The 27,919-nt window shown below is 37.5% G+C and overlaps 1 protein-coding gene across 48 annotated transcripts in view; it reads right to left on the bottom strand.

The window, feature by feature from the left end:
• Nucleotides 1-27,919, bottom strand: part of ZBTB20 (zinc finger and BTB domain containing 20) — a 780,465-nt gene that overhangs the window by 287,504 nt on the left and 465,042 nt on the right. For 2 of the 48 annotated variants that reach the window (XM_086676298.1, XM_086676275.1), the window contains exon 7: nt 7,001-7,114. The exons of the other annotated variants lie outside the window; for them this stretch is intronic. The gene's annotated coding sequence lies outside the window, so the exon portion shown is untranslated. The remainder of the gene's footprint in view (nt 1-7,000; nt 7,115-27,919) is intronic. 48 annotated transcript variants of the gene reach the window in all.

Below are 27,919 nucleotides of genomic sequence, written 5' to 3'. Positions count from 1 at the left end.
ATAAAATAGCTAAAGAGTACAGAAGTACTCCTTAAGTCAAACTTGGGTGGGGGTAAAGAAGAGCTGAGAGAAAAGAAAGGGACAAGTTCAGTGATGAAACACAATGGACATATGATATTGTGTCCTTATTTCTACTCCATGGGGTCAGCACAGATGTACATCAGAAGAAGAGGCCTCCCACTAACAGGACTTTCCAGCATCTCTCCCTGTACAGTATTGCTCCAATATAGCAAGAGGAGAGGAAAGATAAAATCTCAGAGGGAGGAACAAGTTTCAACATAAAAAATAAATCACTAACAGGGGTGTGTGGGTGGCTCAGGTCATGATCTCACAATCCGTGGGTTCGAGCCCCGCGTCGGGCTCTGGGCTGGCAGCTCAGAGCCTGGAGCCTGCTTCGGATTCTGTCTCCCTCTCCTTCTGCCCCTCCCCGGCTTGCACTCTGTCTCTCTCAAAAATAAATAAACATTGAAAAAAAATTTAAAAAGACCACTAACAGACATTTTGTTTGGGAGGAGGCAAATCACCCTATGAGCCAATGGATAAGGAAAAATCTTAGTATCTGAAACAACCTTAGAGGAACTGTATCTGGATACGGAGACTGGGGTGGAGACTGAGAATTATCAGCAAATAATAGTGATGACCTCATAATAAGGAGGAAAGCAATCTCAAGTCAGATGGTGTGCAGCAAGAACAACATGGAAAGAGAATAGATCTACAGAGTTGGGAAATACTAGTAGAATAATAAGGACCCACTATATGTTCCTAATTGTTATCCTTCACAGTTGCATACATAAGATGTGTAAGAAAATGGAGAGTAAATTGCATTTAGTTCTCACGCCCCAGTGTATCAAATTATTTCAACACATCCTTATTAAACGCTCAACCTTGGGCAGATGACCTTTCTAGCCTCAATTTTCTTTTCTTTGAAATGGAATGTTATCACCCTTATTGAATTATTTATAAGGCTTGAGGAACTGTTGGTCAATCCTTACCATAGCAGTGTCCGTCACATGGTAAACACTCAATAAAGTGCTATTGTTTTTATTTGATTGTCATATCATCTTCGTAAATGCCCACTGAAAGAGTCATTTCCAGTGTTGTTTTACTGAATCCAGTGGAACCAATATAAAGGCTCCAGTAAAATCAGCTGCGTAACACTCTTCAGAGAATGCTACTTTAAAAAAGTTTATTTCTATTTGGATATATTAAACATTATACTTGAACACAGAGGATGCTGAGAATCTATCATCTTAAAATCCTGACTTGGGGTATCTACATTATCAAAGCAGCTTGAAGCTTAACAGTGTCCAGTAACTAGAAGCCTAAAAAAAGAAAAGAGGGATTTTTAGAAGGTTCTCCAAAAGCAACAGGATAAAAGTGCTATTGGCCTTGACCGCATGATGAGGGTTTTTTACCAAAGGGGAAAACTTAGTCCAGTTGATCATCCCAGCCTAATTGATTAATTGTGGGTCTGACCATCTGGCTGATGAATGCTGACACCCAGCAGTGATTACTATGTAACACAAATCCGGATGTGCTCTCCCTGATGCCTCCCACAATAATGGCAACTCTGAACTTAAGGTTAGTTTATTCAGGCCTCTTGGCTCAATCTCTTCATGGAACAGTGGTTGTGGCAGGGAATATTTTACTAGACCTGGTCAAGCATTATCTTCTCTTATTTCAGTTACCCCCTCCTTCCCAACTCCACGCCTACCCACTCCTGAGCCCTCACTTGCCTATAATCACTTTTCATGCAAAGCATTCCATCTGTAGTTTTCATCATACTGTCTGATTCTCTCATTTCCGGTTGCTCTATTCTGAAAAATATTTGGTCTAAAAGACCTGTACTGCTATTTCACAGGGAATCCTATTGAGACATTTTTATTGTATCTTCCTTGCCACTGGTTTGCTTTAAATTACTCTGAGCTTCTAAAGTAAAAACAAACAAACAAACAACAACAGCAAAAAACAACCAATGTGTGTGTATACGTGTGTGTGTGTGTGTGTGTGTGTGTGTGTGTATTTGCTCAAATTCTCCATGAGGTTAATAGAATACAAGGGTTAATAGAAGATAATTCTTATATCTTGAACATACATCTGATCCTCAGTTAGGAGTGTCCTATGGAGAAGACTCTGGAGCATTTTTCACTCCTGGAGAAGGAAAGCCAGGCTCCTGTAAATCACAGGGATCAATAGCAATGCCACCCACAAACCCATCTACACCTGGAGATAACCTGCACGTAGGAGAGTTCGCTAAGCAAATCAAATCTGAATGCATAAATATAAACCCCGGGGATTACAACCAAAGATTTTATTAGTTTTTGTGGGAAGGCATGGGGGAGTAAACTGACATAAAGTGTCTTGCACAAGCTTGGCCAATGAGTCACAACCAAGCGGGATCATCCATTTCCTCTCTCCTTTTCCCAGACTGATTTCCATCTCAAAATTCATCATGTTTCTTGTTCCCCACAGATGCTGAATCCTTCTATGTTCCAGGCTGGGTTAGTGTTAATTTTCAGTAGACGATGGCAATAGCACGCTGAACTACGGAGTTCCAGACTGGGAACTAGGAAATGTTTTTTGCCTGACTGTCAGTAAACAACTATGTGTCTAGGGCAAGTCAAGTCCCTTAACTCCCCGTGTCTCAGTCTCTTCATTGAAAAATGATAGGGTAGGACCACATGAACTCCATAGTCTCTGCCAACACTAAGATTCTATGGTCCTATAGCTCATTTCCTTTTTCTCTCTGGCATCAACTGCTCAACCACTCTGCTTATAGTCATTTCTCTGCTCTCAGTTACTGATGGAAAAATATCTCCTTCATTTACTACCCGGTATTTGGTATTTGTAATCCCGTTTTCTCTCTCTCTCTCTCTGTCTCTCTCTCTCTCTCTCTCTCTCTCTCTTTCATGCTGGATATTTGGAGTCATAAACACAAACATATCCAGATAGATGCTTTAAATTTGAAGGCATTTAAGGAGAATAGCTTTCCCATGTAGAGCATTTAGCATAGCTCGGCATGAAGGAAGCAAGCCATCCAAAAGTGGAGCAAAGGGGCCAATTCACAAATGAGAGGAAGCCTTTCATAATAAAAGTCTCCAGACTCTTCAATTTCGATAAAGCTAAATGCTACCAAATTCCTACTACTTTTCCAATCAATCTCAGACATCATCACAGACACTTGGGACTACAAATTTGAGGACCGGCACTGGCAGTGATGCACTTCTTATTTCACCTCCACTATGTATTGCCAAGTAGGATTTAGGATGGCATAGTAATAAGAGCCAAGAGGACAATCTGTCATTTATTTTCCTCCAAACTTTTCGAAATTTCCCATTTGGGCTCTGTTTCCCAGTTTTAATTTGGTAACTGCCATTTTTCAGCATTTCTTTTAACAGGTTACTAATAATTTCTGATACAGGATCTCATATTTCATTTTGTGCTGCTAGGACTGCTGTTAATATTTCATCTGCCTTCAGTTCAGCTCGGAATAAAGGCTGCTAGGTTTTTGATACACTGTTAACACTTTGGTTCTGAGGATTTGATGACCAGTATTCATCCAGTTTGTCCATATCTTGTTGGGTCAAAGTAAGAGATTGCTTGTCTCGGAAATATCTCAGGGTGTGGTATACATTCTAGAAATACTTCAGAGTTTTTGTTTTTGTTTTTTTCTGGATATTTGATGAAAACAACAAAAGCAAATTTTTGTGTTTGTTCTCCCAGGTAACTTGCTATCTGCTTCAGTGGTAGTGTTCTGGAAGCAGAATACAGTGGCTAAGAACCAGGGCTCATAGGGATATCTAGGTTCAAGTTCTGGCTCTGAAACTTACCACACATATCATGTTAGGCCAGTTCCTTAACCTTCCCAAGGCCCTGTTTTCCCACTGGCAAAACAGAGATAATAATAGTATCCACCTGTATTGCTATGAGGGTTCAATAAATTAAAAAAAAAGTGCTAAGGACTTTCCGAGTTCCCAGTAAAGGATGGGTGTCATTATTACCCTAGTATTAATAATCTACCAATTCACATTACAGTGTTATTTTGCAACGTCTTTTCAAGGACAACAAATCACTTTTGAGTCCAGACTTCTGTTGTTTGCTTTATTATATAGTTCACATTTAAAAAATTCTCAGTGAAATCAAGTAAAATATTTTAAAGTTGATCCTTAACATGACATATATTTAAAAATAGTATATAACATCATATCATTATGTCACCTTTCAATGTAGCATCAGATTCTCAAAGTTTTTATTCATCTAATAGCCAGGCCTAGAGAAGGTGCCTTGTACCATACCAACGCTAATCCATTCCATAAAGAGATGGCTTATCATATTTACTTTCCCATACTCCCAAAGAATACAGATTATTCTAATATTCTTTGGGTATGTATTATTCCAGGTCCATTAGGAGAGAGAAACCACATAGCAATTTGAACAGGAAAAGTTTAATATAAAGAATTATTAACTATAACAGCGGATTGCAGTAATGAGGGAGTAGCTAGTAAGAAGTAAAGAGAATTCTAAATTATATAAGAATAGCAAATATAAGGAGCAATCATTACTTCTAGGGCTGAGACACGGTGCCCAAAGAAGAGTCTCCTGAAACCCAGGAGAGGGACCCAGATTTTGGTGGACCAGGCATGGATATTTATGAATGGTTGGCAGAGAAACTGCTGGGGAGCTGTACCGGCAGAACTTGCCAGACATCTGCACTCTGGGGAGCAGGGTGGTGTCTCACCTGAGGCACTCTGCTACACGAATCACCCAGTGTGAGTGTGTGTGTGTGTGTGTGTGTGTGTGTGTGCGTGCAGGCGTGTGTGGTGGGTGCTGGAGGGAAGCTACCAGTCGCTGGGCCCTGGAGAGGCTACATGTTCTTCAGCTGCTGGACCCCAAGGCAGTTGTGTGTGCTGCAGGGGCCGGGCCCTGGAGAAACCATGTATACTGCTGGAATCTGCTAAAGGAATACCCAGGAACCAGGAAGGAAAACCACGTCTTCCTGAAACTTCTTTCCAAACCCCCTGCTGACTCCCACCAGCTGGGAAAAGAAACATATTTAAAGAACTCAGATACATCTTCCTAAGGAATGTAAGGAAGGGTAAATTTGGATTTGAGAGGCAATGCATTGATAACTGGCCCAGTTATCATTATTTGCTCACATATTTTATAAAAATACTTAACTTTGCTGATTACAGTCCAATGTTCTGTTCACCTTCACTAATAAATTAACTCTGTACGGCTAAATAAATACTGTCAGAATTAAGGAAAATAACATTCTATTAAATAAGAGTAGAAATACTAGTATTTGTATAATATTTTCCCTCAAGTGATGCCCATATATGTTTTACTTGTTTATAACTTACAGATCAAGAAAAAGATGTACATAAATACTAAACTATTGACCTAAATTTATGCATCAGTAATCCCAGTCCAGAATCTTAACTAAGTGGGTAATCAGAGAGCCATTACAAAGAACCCACAGCTTTGAGACAGGTAAAAATTATCTTAATTATCATTTTTACTTTTTTTTCTCCTTTTCTTTTTATTGACTCGAGAACTCATATTTGCTGTTGACTCATTTTTTGGGGAGACTGTTAAGTATAGGTTGCTAGTTTTCAGGAAAATGTATCATCTATTTAGCAGGAAATTTTTCCTATGGTTTCTGTCCTATATTGTCATATCCTCAATATCAAATAGAGAAGCATCAAGAAATGACCCATGTGGTGCATTCTTCAAGGTACATAGTGATCACTCTTAGAATTGGTTTTGCATATGAATAGGGAGCTATCGTGCCGAAATACTGCCCCTGTTTTGCCTAATTCCTCAATTCCTCTAAAAGGAGGCTTGAATCTGGCAGGCCTGGGTGGTTCAGTCGGTTGAGCATCTGACTTCTCAGGTCACGATCTCTTGGCTCATGTGCTTAAGCCCCATGTCAGGCTCTGTGCTGGCAGCTCAGAGCCTGGAGCCTGCTTCGGATCTGTGTCTCCCTTTCTCTCTGCACCTCCCCCGCCGACTCCATCTCTCTCTCTCTCTCTCTCTCTCTCTCTCTCTCTCTCTCTCTCTCTCTCAAAACTAAATAAACATTAAAAAAAGGGGGGGGGCTGTACTTTTTAGTCTCTAATTAGAGGTAGGGTTTTAAAACACAAACCTCTGACATTAGGAAAGGTTGTTGTGGTGAGAGGCTGAAGGCACAGTAAGCAGTTCTGTGGGGAGAGGGACTATGGAGCACAGACTATCGCCTCGTATCGACAAACACCACAAAGCACAGTTCTCACTCATTTACCCGTTTCTACCCAGGCCTGGCCACAAGTTGTAATGCCCTCACTGCTATGGGAAGGACCTACTTGCTTCTTCACAGTTGTGTTTTCTGAAAACCAGTGGTATCATGGAGCCAAGCAAGCCTTGTTGGGCCGTCTCGCAGTCGTTGGAGGCAGGCAGGCGTATCTAGGATGTTCTTTCGTTTGTGTTGTGTGTGAGGACTGAGGTTAAACCTCATGACCCTATACACATTTGATCCCCACCTCCCCAGCAAACACTCACACACACACACACACATCTCTCCCTTGCAATTTCTGAGTCCAAAGGGAGATGATGACAAAGGAGAGCCGTACGTCCACGTGAATCAGGCGGGCGAGTCCCTTTTATTTTAGTTTGCCCTTCTGTTCAGCAGGCTTTTCTGCTCTGACCCACTATACTTACCCTGTCGGCTGCTCTTACTAGCAACATGCCTTTTTAATCAGCCTTCCTGGGGTCTGCATTTGATTACAGCCTTTGTGTTCTATTTTGATTCTTTTGTACTGTGCCCTGTGGTGTTAGCTTGAAAGGTGTTATTTATAAAATGAAATTCTATTGTATTGCCACTTGGATTCAAAGAGGACATATAATATTAATGCAGAATGTATTTAATAATATCTTGAATCTATTAAATCAATTTCTTCATGAGAACACAGAATGGGAGGGAGGCCAGTTGGTTAGTAACCAGGTAATGAGATTTAAGAATTACCTGAACTTTCCTTCACAAACACTTGTGAAAGCCGGCACAAGAATCATTCTCTTAACTCAGGGTTTCCAGAAGGAGGCGACTACCTTTCCTCAGCCAGCCCAGTGCAGCATGCACCTGTTTAAACATTCAATTGTGAAGGCCAAACATTTTCCTAGGCCCTTACATGCAAATTTTTTGACTAAGGAAACCATGAGGCGAAACACGGATATGACTTTTTTACTACCTAGGAAAATTTAGGTAAAGAGGGAAATATAATCACCTATTTCCAAGGAGCTGCTTGCAAGATTTGTAAAAGAAAAAAAAAAAGACATTTCTTATGTTCCTGACTCCTCTGGAAAGCAGGCTAGGAAAATCCTAGTGATACTAATAATGGAGGCAGAGTTTTCAGGGTGGCTTGTTTAGAATGATGTTCTCACCTAGCATAAGTGCAGCTTTCTTTACAGCTGCTGGTTCTCTACACTCAAATGCGTATGGATTAGATCGATGAAGAAGTCCCCAGCTTCTCTTCTAATTTTAATGCATGCCCAACACTGAAACATTATATCACAGTACCACAGCTTGCTTATCACATCTGTTGCTGTACACATGCCATTCTTCCCCTATACCCTTCCCACCCAGCCCCCACCCCCACCCCCGTTGATACAACTGAAATCATCAATGGCTAAAGTGCTGTTTTAACATGGAATAAGGAAGGATCCAGTGTGGAAGAAGTCTGTTGGGCCCTACAGAACTTGCTAAAAGAAACTGTCACACCCAAGGAAAGTTGGCTGTGCAGTTCTGGATGACAGCTCCTAGATTTCCATGTGTTCTCACTCACTGGCTCATCATAGAACTCCAGGAAATCTAGGGTCCAGTTTCTAATCAGGAAAATGGGAATAATTACATTTATCTTTTTCTACATGCATTGGGCTTCTTTAGGGTTGATGGGATAATAGTTCTGAAATGCTCTAAGTTCTCTGCAGTGACGGTAGGATGCAAATGCACAATTTTATTAAAATGATAATTCAGACCCTCTTTTGGGTTCTTCAAATCCAAATATCAGAAACAGTGATGAATGAATTTGCACCCCTTTGGGAATAAATTACATACCCTCATTCATAAATAACATCCCAAATCCAAGGAGTGAGGATGTGTTGGGAAATAGACATCTCAACCTCGAATGCATCAAATTACAAGCTACTTATATAAAAAGATCATATTATTCATCTCTGTATCCATCCAGATTTCACCATATTGATTTGCATTATGTAAGTATTCTACTCATATTTCTTGAATTGAACTGAAAAATGAGATCATACAATTTTAGAGCTGAAAGTAGCTAGAGACCATGTAAGTCCAGTTAACTCATTTGGCAGGTGATAAAACCAATGCCCAGATAAATTAATAACTTATCCAAGTGCAATATTAGCAATGTTACAAGTCTTTGGAGGAGTTGTTAAAGATCTGCCACTGAAAATATATCCCTCAATCAATTAAAACAAAATAAATGTTCTTTTGTCAAATAAGAAGCACTCGTCAGATCAAATAAATCCAAAGTATTCTAATCTAACCAGGGAGGCTGAAGTCTAAAGTAACAAGTAAATTTCATTAAATGGCTATAGACCATAAGTGTGCTAAAATTGCCAACTTACTAAAGTTGCCTATTTTATTTATTTTAAAAAAATTTTTAAGGTTTATTTATTTTGAGAGAGAGACAGAGAGTGAGCAGGGGAGGGGCAGAGAGAGAAGGAGAGAGAATCCCAAGTAGGCTCTGTGCTCTCAGCATGGAGACTAATGAGGGACTTGAACTCACAAACCATGAGATCATGATCTGAGTCAAAACCAAGAGCTGCAAGCCTAACCGACTGAGCCACCCAGGCACCCTTAAAGTTGCCTTTTTAAAACACTGTGCCTATCCCCCAATCCATTGGTGTACTTCTCAGGTAAAATCGAGGTCGTACATATAAAAAGTAATGTTAAATCTTTGAAATTATATGGGATTCATGGTGGTGCAATTTAAAGATGAGATTACTTTTATCTATTATTTCAGTCTACTATTAAGCCATGTAGTAGACCTGTAAACCAAATTTAAATTCTAGGTTTTGGGAAATAAAATAGGACAAGAGACTTTATCCTTTGTTAAATAAAAAAAAAAAAAAAAAAAAGCAGGCCTTATAGTGAGAAAGGCAATTTCTCTTTGGTGGAAGTTGCTTATACAGTATTTGCAGAAACAAGTTGGTTTGACTCTTGGCTGAGTCAAGAATTGTCCAGTTAAATTAGTACCATAACAACAAAAGTCAGTCAAACTATCCTTCTGACTGATTTGATTTCTTTTTTTTTTTTTTTGAAGAGTATTAATTTTTTTCTTTTATCGTAAATCAATCAAAACATTTAAATTATTAATTAGAATGTAAGCAACTTGTAGTCAGAGTTATTTCAATAACCTCCTGAAAGCTGTAGCAGGGTGACTGGCATACAACAGACCCTGAATAAATATAAAAACTTCAATTGTTGTAGAATAGTAATCGAGGAAATCTCCAATGAGCGACTTTTCATTTTCCAGAAGCTCCTAGCACACTGGAAATCCCTGGTCACAGAGAACAGAACCTGGAGCAAAAGGAGCAAAAGAGTGCTGCGGGAGTGGTGCTTCCAGTGCTTGGAGGGCCTGTTGGACACTACTGTTTGTGTATCACCAAAACTGGATTCTGGAAACACAATTGGGCTTTCACAGGTCAAGTTCAAATTATTACCTTGGTATTTCAGCCTCCACTTCTTGCTCTACCCTACTTAGGCATCCCAGGTCCCACTCCATCCCAACAAGTATTCTGGGGTAGAGCCAGACCATGTTAGTTTTTCCCTTTATCCTGGTATTGTCAAGGGAGTCCTAAATTTTACATTTTCTCTTCTATTATCTCCATAATTTGTGAAGTCATGTCTGGACTTCTGGGTTGAAATATTATGCGTTCATTTACTGTGATTCAATAATCATCTACTGTGTGTGAGACACTAGGAAAATAAAAAGAAATAAGGCTTACTTCCTGCCTTCAAATAATTAAGGAATTCACAATGTGGTGACTACTTCTCATATACAGCATATGTGTTCCTGCTCTCAGCTTTTGTTCTTCTCTTGTTGGAGGGTCCTATCATTATTCTTTTATTGATCTCATTGTTTTAGTTACTCGTAGTCCAGCTTATGTTCTACCTCCACATACATCATCTTCTAGTTTTTGTGGTACACATTAACTTCCCTTTGGTTCTGGTGAACACGAATAAGAGTTGACACGAATGCCCCCCCAATACCCATTCCCCCAATTCCTCCTAGCTACAGACCCCTATTTTGTTCAGAATGGTAATGTGCTCAGTCCTGGATGATGACTTGTGATATTTCCAAGCCAATTATGACAAATCTGTTTCCTGATTTCCTTGCCTCCCTAGCAACCAACGGCGGCTTTGGGACCCAGTTCTAGTCAGTAAGTTCCATATGGCAAATCTGCTGAGAAAGCTTTTTCTCTTCTGATAAAGGCAGAGGTAAAAGGTGATCTTTCGGCATCTCCCTTCCTCCCTTTTTTTTCTCCTTTTCTAAGTGTGTATTTAAATTCTAGTTAGTAAACATATAGTGTAATGTTAGTTTCAGGTGTATGATATACTGATACAACACTTCCAGACAACACCTGATGCTCCCTTCTTCCCTCTTTCAACATAGACATGATGCTTGGAGCTGTAGCAGCTATTTTGTGATCCTAAAGCAACAGACACGAACAAAAGGCAAAGAGAACCCCAGAGATGTTGGCCCTGGCTTTATCACACACCAGCAATTCCCTACCTCTGGACTTCCTGTTCTGTGAAAAACACAAACCCTTATTGTTTAAGCCACTCAAGTCAGGATTTCTGCTACTGTACACTTTCTAATCAAGAAATAACTTTCATAATTTGAATTATCCAAACTATTCTTCCTAACGAGATGGCAAACACTGGTTACATTCTTGGCATTTAATAAATACTCATTTGCTTCCTATCTTGACTATGTATACTAGACATTCAATATACGTAATGAAATTCTCATTCTGAAAGCAGGAAAGGGGAAAATTGTACTAAGACATGAAAAGAGAATTAAACAAGGTCAAAAAAGAAAAAAAATGAGTCTAAAGTAAGAAGTTCTATGAGAAGAATTTGTTACAACCCAGTTCAGTTACAACCTATAATGAAAGAATCTTTCTAAAGTTTTCCAAAATTAGTAGAAATATTTTTAAGTAAGAAATAAGACATTAGAATAAGCCCCAAAGGGATGAATATTTTAAAGAAGAGATCATATAAACAAGATTTCTATTAAATACAAAGAAGACAATGCAATGCAGTTCCAGCTGTATTAAAACTAAGTGAGGAACCAGCATTATTAAATATCACTTTTAAGGAGACACTTTCTCTGTCCCTTAGGTAGCAGGACTGACTCATCCAAATGCTCAAGTTCTTAGCATGCTAATTAGTTTCCAAAATCTTTCACCTGAGGTTTAACCCATGCTTGAGGAAACTATTATATATAGAATTTGCTTTTGGAGAAAAACTACAGAAGCTGGGACAGAAGCTATTTTCAAGCCTTCCAAATATTACAGGTAATGGGGAACTGTTGAGAGAAAGAAGTAGCTTTGGGTCGTTTTAGGTTAGTGACCTTTAATATAAGGTGTGATTTAATCAGAAGCCAGAGTAATCATAGCAGGAGGTGGGGAAAAGGACTCAGAGCTGCCTGGAGTTAGTGATGACTTTGGTGGCCACTTTCAGCTTGAACTCAAACTGCAGGATTCTGTCAGAGGCTCCACAAACAAAGGGCTGCATTATGGAACACATCTTGTATTCCTTTGTGAAGGATTCCACAACAAAGTTTCATTAGTTCCCCTCCCCACCACATTTTTCCCACTTCCAGGCTGCAAACTGTCCAGAAGGGAAAACTTTCTCCCTCAAATAAAAAGTTAAGTTGAAAAAAAAAAAAAAAAACCTGACTTTTTTTTTTTTTGGTTAGGAACTGAATGAAATTGATTTGAACTTTATACTGACTGGGAAAACACTTTTTTGTTTTTTTTTTTTTTAATTAATTTTTTTTTCAACGTTTATTTTTATTTTTGGGACAGAGAGAGACAGAGCATGAACGGGGGAGGGTCAGAGAGAGAGGGAGACACAGAATCGGAAACAGGCTCCAGGCTCTGAGCCATCAGCCCAGAGCCCGACGCGGGGCTCGAACTCACGGACCGCGAGATCGTGACCTGGCTGAAGTCGGACGCTTAACCGACTGCGCCACCCAGGCGCCCCTTTTTTTGTTTTAAATATTTTAAAAAAAAATTAATGTTTATTTTTATTCTTTTGAGAGAGAAAAAGAGAGAGCATGAGCAGGAGAGGGGCAGACAGAGGGAGACACAGAATCCCAACCAGGCTCCAGGCTCTGAGGTGTCATCTCATGAACCATGAGATCATGACCTAGCCAAAGTTGGATGCTTAATCGACTGAGCCACCTGGGTACCCCACTAGGAAAATACTTCTTAAGCTAGGTGGAGAAAATTAATCTCATCTGAAGAATTTCCAACTAATTCAGCAACAGTTAGCAACGACTGTCAAACTCTCTGTCTAGATTTATCATTTTCTGGTAGTGTTACTCTGTTGGCTATACCGCTCTTAGAGGGTCACCATGCAATATAGCATTTTAAAAAATTTTAACGTTTATTCATTTTTGAGAGACAGAGAGACAGAGCATGAGCGGGGGAAGGGCAGAGAGAGAGGGAGACAGAATGTGAAGCAGGCTCCAGGCTCTGAGCTGTTATCACAGAGCCCAATGCAGGGCTCAAACTCACGAACCATGAGACCTGAGCCGAAGTCAGACAGTTAACCGACTGAGCCACCCAGGCACCCCTCAATACAGCATTTTATAGGCAAAAATGGAAGACTGAACATTGATGATGCATAGCAATATATTTTCATAAATAGTATCTTTTTTCAAAATAAAATTTATTTTTGTGCTTGATATGAGGATGTTCTAAGATTAAACACAATCCTATGCTATCATATTTAGCTTTGGTGTATAAAAATCTATTTTTTAGCCCTGTGATTTTTTTTTATTAATTACTAACTTAAGACCCTTCCGTTACACGATATTATTTTGATCGGCTGTAAAAATAATTTAACTGCTTAACAGATTTTTCCCTTTTAACATTTGAAATGTTGGCTTAATGTTTGTCACTTAGATCCCTATAAAAGTGACTGAAGTTTACAGAGTAATACTTCATAGAACATGTCTTTTGGTCTGAGTCTGGGTTGTGCATAGGCAAAGCTTAGATGGGAGCCCCCAACTACCAAGTGGTATTAAAAACGTTAGACTTTGAATTTCAACAGGTGACCCTCTTCCTTCTGACTAGGTCTTAAATGGATGTAACATTCCATCACCTCTTGGGCAGAGTGGGAGACTGAACCAACTTCATGGTAGCTGGAAATCAAGGCAAGTTACATGTGGGATACCTGGCTGTTCATTCAGCTGGTCTTTTTTCATTCAAAATGCATCACTTTTAGACTCAGGATTATGTCTTGTATATTGGGTAACCATATCTTCCCATCTAATTCCAACTGTCCAAGCACAATTATTAACAGTGGTCACTTATACTCTCAAAAGTGGCCCAGTTTGGATGATAAATTATAGGGCTATCCTACATATCAGCTTTAAAAAAGTTATTTATAACACCATTTGCAGTGATAATCATTCTCTTTAGAGCAAATTAAAATAATCACTATTGGTCAACTTCTGTAAAGAGAGGAATAAACTAAAAGCTTATTACTTTAATCCCAATGATTCAACCGTAGAGATTTTGCCATCTCAAAGTTTATTTTAAGATGAGAGTAATTTTGGAATATCATATTTCTATGAATTATTTAGGATTCCTAATTTTAGGCAGTATTGGTTTTTTTGTTAGCCCTATTTCAAACAAGAAGGCTCATTTCCCCTTAAAATTTGTTATAATGAAAAAAGCACAAGATCTGAAATGAAATACTTTGCATCTTGGATTTGAATCCTAATTCAACTATTTGCTTCAATTGGAAAATTCAAATAATCTCTGAGAACATCATTATTATTAACCCCTCCTAAACTGCCTTTAAGGACATTTTAGAAGCCATAAGTGAAAGAGCAATGTATATTGTAAAAAGGTAACATAATTTCAACATAGTTATTATTTATTTTTATAATAAAGACAGCTTATCCCTTTGCAACTTCTAGGACATTTGTATGCTGAAGAAAAACTGCTCCAACAGTAGCTAAGATTGAGCCACATGTGTGGGGGCTCTTCTCTGACACAGTTTCATCACATTTTGGGTGACACCTGCGCATGGACATCGATGGCCCACAAAGATCAAAGGAGGAAAGGCTAAGGACCTTATGCACTAAAGCCAGAGAATGAAAGGCTGAACTTTAAAGTACATAACTCTGGTCAAAAGTTTTGTTAGTGGTTTCATGAGTTTATGATATAGATCATCTTTCCTCAAAAGAAAAGGGGAACATGGCAATAAGAGGGGCTGGAGTAGAAAGGTTAGTTCATGGAACAGGAGATTTTCTTTTTACTGGTCACATTTTTCAGACATTCCTGGATCCTACAGATACATTCCTCTTTCTTCCTGTTGATGTTCTGCTCTTTTTTCTCTGAAATTCTTTTTTTTTTAATTTTTAATCTTTTTTTATTTTAGAGATTGAGAAGGAGAGATTATGAGCAGGGGAGAGGGGAAGAGAGAGAGAGAGAGAGAGTGAGAGAATCTGGGCTCAGCATGACGAGGTCTCATTACCCTGGGATCATGACTTGAGCCAAAATCAGTAGCTGGATGCTCAACAGCCTCACCGAGGCTCCCCTCTTCTCTGAAATTCTAAATTCTCTGGCCCAGAAAAAACATCTGGGTGTTCAGACTTTATTCTTTTAAACCACCTGACATCAAAAATTATGTGAGAAGTGTTTTTAGTTTTTCATCTATATGAATGTAATCAAATTTTATTTTATGAATATTTTATTTTATTTTATTTTATTTATTTTATTTATTTTAAAATGTTTATCTATTTTGAGAGAGACACAGCCAGCCTAGCAGGGAAGGGGTAGAGAATCCCAATCAGTCAGCCCAGAGTCTGCCAGGCTTGATCTCATGAACCGTGAGATCTGAGCGGAAACCAAGAGCCCGAGGCTTAACTCTTTGAGCCACACACACAACCCTCAAATGCTTTTATTTAAAAAAAAAATAATGACCAGGGCACCTGGGTGGCTCAGTTGGTTGTGTCGACTCTTGATTTCAGCACAGGTCATGATTTCACGGTTCCTGCATAGGGAGCCCCAGCTTGGGCTCTGTGCTGACAGCATGGAGTCTGCTTGGGATTCTCTCCACCTCTCTCTATGCCCCCACCAAACCTCCCTCAAGATAAATAAATAAATAATAAAAACATGACTATCTGATTTCCCCCCACCTTGTCATTGTTTCAAAGACATTTCTTTAGGGACACCTGGGTGGCTTAGTCGGTTAAACATCTGACTTTGGCTCAGGTCATGATCTCCAGTTCCTGAGCTGGAGCCCCACTTCAGGCTCAGTACTGATGGAACTGTCAGCTGTGCTTCAATTCTGTGCCTCCCTGTCTCTCTGCCCCTCCCCCACTCTTGCCCCTTCCCCACTCTTTGCCCCTCCTCCCTCTCTCTCCCTCAAAAATATTAAAAAATTAAAAAAAAGACATTTCTTTAGAACTTTTAGTAATTGTAAGAAGAGTTCTTATAAATTATCCTTCATCCCAATAATTAGACATCCCAATAATTACGCTAAAAGGAGAGCTAATCCTGTAATATATGGCATTTTTGTCTGTTTAGATTGACTTCTCTGAGATTAGGGCTCTTGTATCTAATTTAAGGCCTCAAAAGATCTTTCAGTTTGTACAAGGTTCTGTCAGTTAACCCTGTAACCAATGGTCCTCAATTTTAAATATACTCTGGTTGCAAAGATGGGAGGACCCAAAAAGGAGTGAATGGCAAGAGACTTCAGAAAGCAACAGAATGCCAAAACTACTTGATATCCCTGGGCTGAAAAAGAGCTTTAGATATCTTCCCCCACCCCTTGGAGAGAAAAATCTCTCTCACACATTCCATCTATTAGAAGTTCATTTGTGTTTAACAAGCCCCTCTTTTAAAATGCAAATCTGCCTCATGAACCTGTAAACCTCCTTCACACCTTATTGTTAATTACGTTGATGTTCTAGAATATGATCAACACTTAACTGATATTGGCAATCCAGGAATGAACAAATAGCTCAGAGTGGAAAAAGGGAATTTTTGGTGGAGAGGGACTGGAGGCAGTAGCGTAAGGATTTCATTTGTGAGCAACAGGGCACACCAATTATTTTGTAGTTTTCATCTAGGAGAGTGGCAGTAGCTGGAGTACTATAAAAGGAGCATTTTTCTTTTCTTTTTTTAATTTTTTTTAATGTTTATTTATTTTTGAGAGAGACAGAGACACACATAGTGCGACTGGGGTGGGGGTGGGGCAGAGAGAGAGGGAGACACAGAATCCAAGCAGGTTCCAGGCTCTGAGCTGTCAACACAGAGCCCAATATGGGGCTCAAACTCACAAAGGGTGAGATCAAAGGGGCGCCTGGGTGGCTCACTCAGTTAAGCATTCAACTTCGGCTCAGGTCATGATCTCACGGTTTGTGAGTTCGAGCCCTGAGTAGGGCTCTGTGCTGACAGCTCAGAGCCTGGAGCCTGCTTCGGATTCTGTGTCTCCCCCTCTCTCTGACCCTCCCCCATTTATGCTCTGTCTCTCTGTCTCATAAATAAATAAACATTAAAAAAATTCAAAAAAAGTACAAAAAAAGTAAAAAAAACAAAAAAACAAAAAAAAACAACAAAGGGTGAGATCATGACCTGAGCTGAAGTTGGACGCTTAACTGACTGAGCTACCCAGGTGCCCCCAAAGGAGCCTTTTTCTTGATTGCCATTGTCTGACTGAGATCAGAACAGGTCTGGAAATCTGCCAACTTAAGTTTAAATATTCAAACTTTAAACTTCAAACTTTAAGTATTTAGCCATAGCAACTTAATTGAGTTTAGTGTTTCCTGGAAACCTTTCTAGCTAATTCTCACTATCTCTAAAACTTGGCAACCTTGGATTCTAAGACTGTTCTGGTTCAACCTACCAGCTCTGAAGCTCAACTGATAAGTGAATTCTAAAAATAAGTGAATGTGGGCCAGTCCTTTTTCATTGTGTCACTAGTCATTCACTTCTTTGGAGATTATGGTATGTAATCTAGAACACTGTGAGCAACTTTAGAAAATGTAAGATATATTATTTCTATATCTGTTTTAGTAAGTGCTACTTGATCTGGTATCAAAAGGTTGCAAAATTTGAATCAGACTTCAATTGACTTAAGTTACAAGTTTTAGCTAAACAAAAATTTAAGGAAAAATATTTTATGACATCTTATAATATCATCTGTCATCTCTCCATTTATATGAAAAATAAACATGCTAAAATCTTCACTATTAAGAAAAGGGGTCATCTTTCCCGCCCAAATCACTATTTTTAGTTTTCATGTGGTTGGATACATTTATAAACTATTATATTAAAACATATGGTTGGAACATGCTTATTCCTTCATGAGTTCCTCTTTTGAGGCTGCAGAATTTTCTTAGTTGTTCCATGTGCTTTTTTGTTGTGCTGATGACTTCTTGTTCTAAATAATTTTCTTCCTTTTCTATTGTTAATGGAATGAATTTCAATAAGGAAAAAAAGAAACCCTCTAATGAAAATCCCTTTCTTCATAGACATGGGCAGGAAAGTATTATAGGACACAGGGGGACAACAAATATGTTGCACATTGTTCAATTGATCCCTCTGTGGTTTATTCACCTGAATGCGTTTTGAAAAGCAGTGAAGCAACAGTGGGAAAGGGATTGTTTGTGTGGCTAATTTCAGTTACTTATAAAGTACTAGACAGGTTTGTCTTATTATTAAACATAAATACACACAGTTTTATGTTTCCTCAAATCAGTGAACCCCCATTTTAACATATCTCTCCCATGAAGAGTGCAAAGTCCCAGAGGTATTAAAATTGCACCAAGCCTGAACTTGGAGTTTTGTTACATGATTCTCAGTTGACCTTTAAGTGTGACAGTCAACTATTGAATTGGTATAGTTGAATTACAGTTCTTTCAAATGGAAGAGTATTGCTGAACAATTGAGAATCCTTCCAACTATTTAATTTGATTTTGTACTTTATATTTTGTCTTTACCTTCCCTTATAACACTCTTCCTCCATTCCCTACATACTTTGACTCCCATACCTCTCAATTCTGCTTGACAGTGAGACTCAACAGTTTTGGCACATGCTGGGTTCTCTATAAATACTTGTTGAATGCAGGAAAAACCACCTGGATAAATATTGTGAAACAAGCAATAGGAAAACTTTTAATTAGGCAAATTAACAAATCTATAGTTTTGGGGGACATCCATGATAATAACAAAATGATTAAAAATTCCAAGGATATTTAGAAGGATGTAACCTAGAAAGTTAAAAATGAGAAATTCTAGAATTGGAAAAGAAAAAAAATAATACAGCTCAATACAATTGAAAGCACATGCAGAAGAAAGCTAGTATATTGTTTATTAAAACATTAAATGGAAAGACTGAAATTAGAATGCTAGTTGGTATTATTATATCAAAGCAGAAAGTTCTTTCTTATTGTTCCAACTCTGGAGAGAACAAATTCTCCAATGCCACCAAGAACAGAATAGGGAGAAATGTTTGGAATTTAAGAGTTGCAGAAGATAAAAAAGCTAGATGTTCAAGGTAAGTCAGCTTGGTTTGTGTGGTAACCAGCTTCCAAGATGACCCCCCCCCATGACCCCTGTCTCCTGGTATTCACTCCTTTGTATAGTGCTCCCTACACATTGTAGCAGGGTGGTCTGTGTGACCAATACAATGTGGTGAGAGTGACACCATGCTAGGTCAGAAAAGTCATTACTGCTTCTTCTTAGTCTTTTTGATCTTGGCTTCTGGAGAAGCCAACCCCTATATCATGAAGACACTCAAGCAGCCCTACAGAAAGGTTCATGTGGCAAGGAAGTAAGACCAACAGGCAACACTGACTTATGAGCCATGTAAGTGAGCCAACTTGGAAGTGGATCCTCCAGTGCCAGTCAAGCCTTCAGATGACTGCAACCCCTGCTGACATCTTGACCTCAACATCATGAAAGAATTGAAACCAGACCACTTCTCTAAGCTGTTCTTGAATTCTTTTTTTTTTTAAAGTTTTTTTTTTTTTTTTTTTTCAACGTTTATTTATTTTTGGGACAGAGAGAGACAGAGCATGAACGGGGGAGGGGCAGAGAGAGAGGGAGACACAGAATCGGAAACAGGCTCCAGGCTCCGAGCCATCAGCCCAGAGCCCGACGCGGGGCTCGAACTCACGGACCGCGAGATCGTGACCTGGCTGAAGTCGGACGCTTAACCGACTGCGCCACCCAGGCGCCCCAGCTGTTCTTGAATTCTTGAGCATGAGAGATCCCTGAAAGATAATACATGCCTATTGCTTGAAGTCTCTAGCTTTTGAGATTTTTTTTGTAGCAATAGATAACTAATACAGTGATTATGGCTTCCCCCCATCCCTACGCCTGAGGTGCACAGAATTGGATTAATCATAATCCTTGGTGCATGAGGCATACTCATTATTAGTCCATACTTGGCCTACTTTAATTCATATAGTTAGCTATTTTTTTAATAAGTTAATAAACACCAACCAACTAAGTCCATAAAGGAAGAGCTAGGAGTTTTATAATAACCTACATCTATCCATATAGTTTACCCCATCTTATCTTCTTGTCTCTCCCACCTAAGATAACCATTATCCTGATTCTCATGTTTATTATTTATCTGAGTTCCTTTTCATATAGTTTATCATGTCTATAGGTATGCTTAAATTTGTGTTTGTGTATATTCATGTATGCGTATATATTATGTATCTAATATGTACATATTTTGGTTGCTTTTAACTTTATAACATGTTATTATGCTGTATATAATGTTTTGAGATTTAATTATTTTCACTTAATACTGTTAAGGTTTATCCATGTTGTTGCATGTCACTGCAGCTCATTCATTTCATGTCTAATTATTGATGTTGCCAAGGTAGTAAGACAGAAAAATAAGACTAATAGACTTTACATCACAGAAATATGCAGTTTTAAGTGAGCAGGATAAAACATATCTAGGACAGAATTTCAATAAATTCACTAGCTCTAGACATTAAAAAAAACAGAAAATTAATTTAGAAGTTAAAAAATTATTTCCTGGGGCACCTGGGTGGCTCAGTCGGTTAAGCGTCTGAGATCTCAGGTCATGATCTCATGGTTTGTGGGGTTCAAGCCCTGCATCAGGCTCTGAGTTGACAGTGCAGAGCCTGCTTAAAATTCTTTCTCTCCCTTGTTTTCTGCCCTCCCCCATCTCAAAATAAATAAATAAATAAGCTTTAAATATCTTAAACAATTCTTTCCTTATGGGTAATAGCATATTTTAGTAATGTATACATATTCATTTTAAATATAATACAGTTTATTATACACACACACAAATGATGTACTCTACAGATGTTTGTTAAGCTCAAAGATCTATGAAAATACAGTAAGAGTTGCCTATGTAAAAATAAAATGCTAATGTTTTGAAGGATTCATTGCAAGAGACTACATTGGTGAGTGAACACCAAAGATAATCATTCTTTTGTTTAAGAATTCATTGGGGAACCTGGATGGCTTAGTCGGTGAAGTGTCTGACTTCAGCTCAGGTCATGATCTCACAGTGGTTGAGTGAAAGGCCCACAAGGCGGGGTGCGGCTCAGATCCTGGAGCCTGCTTCGAATTCTGTGTCTCCTTCTCTCTGCCCCTCTCCCACTCTCACCCTGTCTCTCTCTCAAAAATAAATAAATAGTAAAGAAAGAATTCAAATATTTTTATGTAAATAATATTTGTGTACAGAAATTTTCTTTACTACCAACTGTTCTTGCACACATACACAATTTCAAAGAATTCCTAAACATGATTACTTAATGTCTACCTCAAATCTTTATGCATACAATTTGAAGTATTACTGACAAATCGAATTAATTATATGTCCAAATAGAAGGGTCTTTCAGTCTTACCTCTTAGCTTCTTTCCAATCAAAGTGCATATTCCACTGTCTTGACAGCACTATCCAGATACTAGCCTCATTTGTTAATTACAGACATGTTTCAACTATATTTGTGTCAGCCAACTATTTTCTGATATCTTTCTCACTGACATCAGTTTACAATGGATAGTATTGTTGAATGTAAAAGTTACTTTATTTTAAAATTATTATTAATACTCTTGCATCCCTCCCCTCCCCCAACCCCCACCCCCTACACCCACCAGTGCTTTATGAATGGATGTTGATTCATGGAGATTTAATATGTTTCCTTAAGCTAAATCGACTTCTAGTACAAGTAGATTTTTGTTATGGAGTAGCCAAATTAACTCTATCCATTAAATCAAGATCTATTTAGCCATTTGGCTTTGCCAAAGAGACACAAACACTTTTCTCTGACTTGATACAATTACAAAGAATGTGTGTGAAAACTATCTATAAAGCAAGAAATATTTCATTCTCGATTCTTCACTAAACAAATGGTGAAGCTTTAAGGAACAGAAGGAAAAGAAATATTGATGGAATAGAGCCCTCAACTATGGCATAAAGTCCAAAGCATGGAGCAAGTAAAAAAAAAAAAAAAAAAAGTAGAGGATTAGTAGAAGTACTGAAGGTGATGAGAAGTACTGATAGAGGAGAGTCACCTTTTTTTTTTTTTTCTGTAGTCATTTCCCTAAGGCCTTTACTAAAAAAATTTAAAAAGAGTACATTTTTCTTAAATTTCTCAGTTAAAAAAAAAAAAACACCAAACCTCTACACAAGAAAGAAGGACTATTTGAAAAGCAGCTCAGTGGGAGGATGATAGGAGGTATGGGCCAAAAAGGAGGCTACCTGAGCCAGCCCTTGCCATGATGCCCTCTCTCAGTAGCCTTGTGGTAGATGGAAGAAATTTGAAAAAATTTCATATGGGAATGAAAATAAGTGGAAGCCCTGGTTTAAAAAGAGTTAAAGAAGTATCTTTTTCTCCCTCGTACTTGTGTTTGTATTTGGTGAAGGAAGAGTCTACTTCCTTGTGATGAAAACTTCTTCCTAATGAACACTCCACTAGGAATGTTTGCAAATAGGCAAGACACAAGGCAATAGGCAATGGCAATGGGAAAGACAGACCAGGTTTAAGATTTGCTTTGGAGGTTGAACTGATAGAATGTGGTAAAGCTACAGTATACACTAAGGCAAAAAAATAGAATAATCTCTATCTTCCAGTCTATTGTATAAGGGAGAGTTTGTTGACTTAATGCTGTAAATGTAAAAAAAAAAAAAGTTTCATTCATCCTCCTGTAATAATGCCAGTCTAATTTGCTATTAAATTTCCATTTAAATGCTCTATTTTATTTAGTTTTAAGGGATTAGATCCCCTTAAATTTACCCAGGAAGTTCCTATGGAAGTCAGTTGCTGAGAGTATTCTTAGAGGAATCTCCAAAATGTTGCAAGATAAATAACCTCAGTATAAGAGGAAGATTAAATAGAATGGAAGGCTTAAGAGTTACCTTTGGAAAGGAAAAGAAAGGATTTAGAATTCTGGGCTAGAGTTGCTAGTTAATCAGTGATTGAAAAGAACTTAGTCAAGGTAGTTTTACACTACTTCCCAGGAAGGGAGGACTTCTACATTTTTCCTCATGGGAACAAAGCTAAGAGTTTTATCATGGAGAGAAATCCAGAGAGGAATGTTCATCATTCTCTCCCCTCCAAACACACACACACACACACACACACACACACACACACACACACACACACACACCCTTCCTTTTCTTCTTCCTTTCAACTCCACAGCTCTTCCTTTGGTGACTTGAAGATAAAAGACCTAACAATAATAAGCCATAGATGGCGCCTGGGAAGTCTCAAAAGCCTAAAGGGAGGTTTAGCTTCTGGAAAAGGCTTTTGGCAATTTACTTAGGTTGAGTGAAAAAAGCAATGTGATAGGCAAAGCATGGGTTTAGGATCAGACAGCCAAGACTTTGAAGCTTAACTCTACTACTTATTATCAGTGTCACCTTGAGCAGGTTAGTCAACCTGTTTAAACTTCAGTTTAGTCACCTCTAAAATGATGATTACCTATGGAATCTGTGTTCCAAAGACCATGCAGGTACTCAGTAAGTACTCAGTACTTCTCTAGTGTCTCTCTAAACTGAATTTGGAGTAAGGAGCTAGTAAACAAGACATTTATGTGAAAGAAAGGAAAGATACTTAATCCTGAGAGCACTCACACTGTCTAACAATCATTTGTTGACATCTCTTCATTTGCTAATTGATAAAATGTTTAGAAGTGGAAGAAAAAAGATTAATCTCTAACTTCTATCATCTGAAAAAAACTAAAGGTGAGAACCAAGAAACAGAAGACAATACTAGATTATCTCTAAGGTTAATCTTCCAGAGATTTTTCACAAACATATAGTATTCAGTGTTCTCACATTATAGAACATATTCTCTACTTATACTTTGATATAGTTGTCTATCAGAAGAATAAAAAGAAGTACTTTAAGTGTAAATTTTAATTAAATTTCGTGCTATGTTTCAATTGGTTGTTTCACCCGCACTATTGGATTTGCTATGACATTCCTTCCATTATTGTCCTAGCACCCCAGTTAATATGAAATTTACCAAGGAACCTATTAATTAACATAATTAATATTTGTTACTTATTATGTACCAGATATTGTACTAATCACACTATTATTAGTATTTTAATATCATTAAGAACTATAAACATATTATGTATAATAATAATAGGAACTACCTATTGAATGCTTATTGTATACTACATTTTGCTAAGGATTTTATATATATATTTTCAGTTAATATTTTCAAAGATCTAATGAGCTAAGTAGCAGTAGATAAATGAAGAGACATGTTCATCTTTTCTTGTTAGAGGAAAACTCACCATATCCAGTCTTTTAAGCACTGATAGAACAGAATGGTAATGTCTTAAATTTAGAAAGTGTCATTCATAAAAGTGTACTGTTGACTACTTTACTGACTTGTGCTACATGCAATAATAATCTTACATTACACAGGACTGAAAGGCTGCTCCCTAAAAGATAGCATTTGATAAGTTGTACACAAGAATCCATTAGAATAACAGCTTAATAGAGGAACAAAATTCCATTTGAAATACAGAAAGAAGTTAGAAAAACCAAACACTTTAGCTTAACTGCAATTTGTCCCAATCTATTTCAGAGTTCATAAATATAATAGGCAAAGATCATTGACACTGTCAGGGGATTATCATGAAGTTTCAACCCAAAGGCAACAAGCTCAAGCAATGCAGATGTAGAAAGCAGCGCCTCCTAAAATAAGAATAAAGCAAATATCATGACTTATTCCAGCTCCTACTCTTTTGACTAACTAGCAGGCTCAGAAATTAAATATGTAAAGATTTAAAAATACTACAACTTTAAGCAGTTGACCAATATGTTACTAAATAAAATAATCATTATTACATTTGAAGTGTCTCATAGTTCAAAAATTTAACTTATACTCATCTATCTCCTATATCCCCAAATAATAATAAGAACTTAATTATCCCATAATTTAATCTGGCAGAGGAATCAAAGAAAATATGATATTCTTTCATTGCTACTTTACCTCAGGGTAAGGAAAACAATATAAATTTTATCGAAAACTTGGTGTGTGTGTGTGTGTGTGTGTGTGTGTGTGTGTGTGTGTGCGTGTGTGCGTGCGTGTGTGCGTGTGTGTGTGTGTGTGTGTTCACCACAATGCTTTTGCAAGTAACCCTCTTGCTGACTGAATACAAAATGTTACCATTCAATCACATGAGTCTGCAGGAAGTTAGCAACATCCAAGTGGAATTTATAAAATAAAGAAGATAAATAGACTCCAGAATTTCCAGTTCTTGACAAGTGGATTATACAGAAAAAGACTGTTAAAAGTGAAGGGTTAAAAAAGTGAAAGGGTTAGTAGAAAATCTTCTGAGTTCATTTAATAAGAGAATGTGCAATTCCATGAAATTCTTTTCTAAAGAAACCACTAACAATGCTGTAGATATACAAAATCTGTAAGAGTGCACAATGCACTCAAACCCCTGCTTTGTGACTCATGGGTATAGTTCATCAGGATGGACTTCCTCTTTTAGAGGGTCATATAGGTGAATAAGCTGACAAAGTCTACAGAGACAGAAATTCCAGATGTGTCACGGGGATAAAATGTATTTGATCTCAGGTTCTATATACACATAAAAAAACCAATTTTAATCCAAACCTTAATGAAGGTACTGTTGGTGGTCTTTTGCCTCTAGAATGTCCCTTTCTTTTCTGCCTCTAGAGAATAACTCAAATTTATTTAACTTTAAATTAACACTAGGTAAAACATAAATAAATAAAAGTAAATTTATACTAGGTAGATTTTATATTTCTCAAATCCTTTATAAAAAGATAAGCTAAATGAGATAACTTCTAACGTCCAGTTGAAGATTTTCTTTTGAAAGTAGTAATAACAACAACAATATTAATATGACAATGATGAATAACTGAATACACACCATGTATCAGGCACTTAGCTGAGAGCTGCACATGCATTAATAAATTAATAAATCTCAATGCTTTTGAGAACCTACTCCAGACTAGGCACCATACAAAATGTGTCACACACACACATACAGAAGATAGAAGTAATTTTAATTATATAACACAGAAAATATAATGGATAAGACTATCATGGGAGATTTTTGGTAACACTGAATAGATCTTTTCATATTTCTCTGTTTGAATCTCTCCAAATATCCCTAACGTCTGCTTTTAAAAAGAAAAAGAACTATAATAATTTTGAAAAAAATTATTCACAAAGAAAACTGCCACTCATATATAAGCACTGATGGTTAACTTCTTAAGATAGACAATATTCTCTACTATTCCTAAAAATCATTGACAAATAGCCATAAAAACCTAAATAATAACTGAAAATATTCTTCACAGATCAATAGGCCAGGAAAAATTATTGTAATATGCATTGGCCTCCACCTACATTTTTCAATGTCATGTACTTCTATCCATCAAAACTCTCTTCTGTGATATTTTTCATATTCCTAGATTAAGGAATAGCAACATTTATTTACAGAAATATTCTGAGAGTGTGCCTACAACTGCATATTTCTATGAAACCAAGAAAACAAGAAGAAAGCATGATAACTACCTGGTGTCTTTTTAGTTTTTCTTCTTTTTCTTACTACCATTACTATTATTAAGCCTATTGCCTATTTCTAATAAGCTGCATCTTTCATTAGACCCAAAATACAGATCTCTTTATTTAGGACTTGGACATAAATATCAGTTGTTCAGTTGATATTTTCATGATCATTTTAAGTTATTTCAACCATAACTGCTTTAATTCCCTGAATATCCTAAAGCTAAGTACGGATATACTCCCACCACATTCCTCTGGGCTAACATAGTAAAGCCGTTGTAGTAAAGTTTCATTAAAATATATGAGAGAAAATGGTGCATGATTAACACTTAAAAATTAAACAATAATAGAAGATAGTCATAGGACATAAGATACAGTCAGGTTTCAGAACTTCTGATGTGTCATTTTATTTTATTTTTTTATTTATTTATTTTTTTTTAATTTTTTTTTTTCAACGTTTATTTATTTTTGGGACAGAGAGAGACAGAGCATGAACGGGGGAGGGGCAGAGAGAGAGGGAGACACAGAATCGGAAACAGGCTCCAGGCTCTGAGCCATCAGCCCAGAGCCAGACGCGGGGCTCGAACTCACGGACCGTGAGATCGTGACCTGGTTGAAGTCGGACGCTTAACCGACTGCGCCACCCAGGCGCCCCTGATGTGTCATTTTAAAACATCATTTATCATTTTGATAGAGCTGAGGTCAAGTTTCTAAAAATGCAACTTGTTAAAAGCAGGAATAAATGAATGAGGGATGAGTCAGCTCATTTGATGGAAAGGGTAAAAAAAATAGTTCAAAAGCATACCACATGACTTGGTAAATATTCAGTGTATCAAAATGTAGTTGCCATCTGGCGTTGATAGACTGGACCAGAATATGTGTTTAAAAAAAAACACACAAGAAAGGAAATAACTCAGCCAGGTTAATGTGCTCTTGTCTACATTTCATAATTCAGGTACTAAGTGCTTTAATAAATATTCACTACAAAAGAAAGACTGCATTACAACTCAGAATTGGACAATGTTTGTTGAAGACATTCACAGATTTGTTGGGGGTGGTTGGAGAAGAATAAAATCAGATAAGACCTGATGAAACCTATATAAGCTGAAAACAAAAAAGTGTTGTAGGTAAAGTAGAATTCTCAATTATAACGATACCGCCTGGATACCAGCTTCACAGATAAACACAGGGAAGTGGTAAGCCTACATTCAGAAAAAAAAAAAAACAAACCCTGAAATCTTGTTTATTGCCAGCTTTGAATATTCAATTATTCTTTTCTTTGACTACGACTATTTTAAAGTATAGAGTAAACCAAGGAATAAACAAAGCTAATGGTTGGATTGGAGAAAGAAGGAAAAATTTGAAAACCCTGATATTCTTTGAAGTGTTTAAGCTAGAGTTTGCTATTAACTTTGCAATATGTAATCAAACAAAAAATAAATGTGAAGGATTTTATTCCTCTTACTCAAGAAATGAATGAAGCACATTTACAAAACAATATCATTTGCAAAAGAAAAAAAAAAACAAAAAACAAACCCTGAACATGAGCAGTGAAAACTTGCCTGTCCAAAGCCAAGTCTAGGGGGTTGTTA

Source organism: Puma concolor, chromosome C2 (assembly GCF_028749965.1).
Source record: "Puma concolor isolate L17-30 chromosome C2, mPumCon1.1.hap2, whole genome shotgun sequence".
In the NCBI taxonomy this organism is placed as follows: Eukaryota; Metazoa; Chordata; class Mammalia; order Carnivora; family Felidae; genus Puma; species Puma concolor.
Note: the sequence above shows the minus strand (reverse complement) of the source record. Positions and strands in the feature narration are given on the sequence as shown.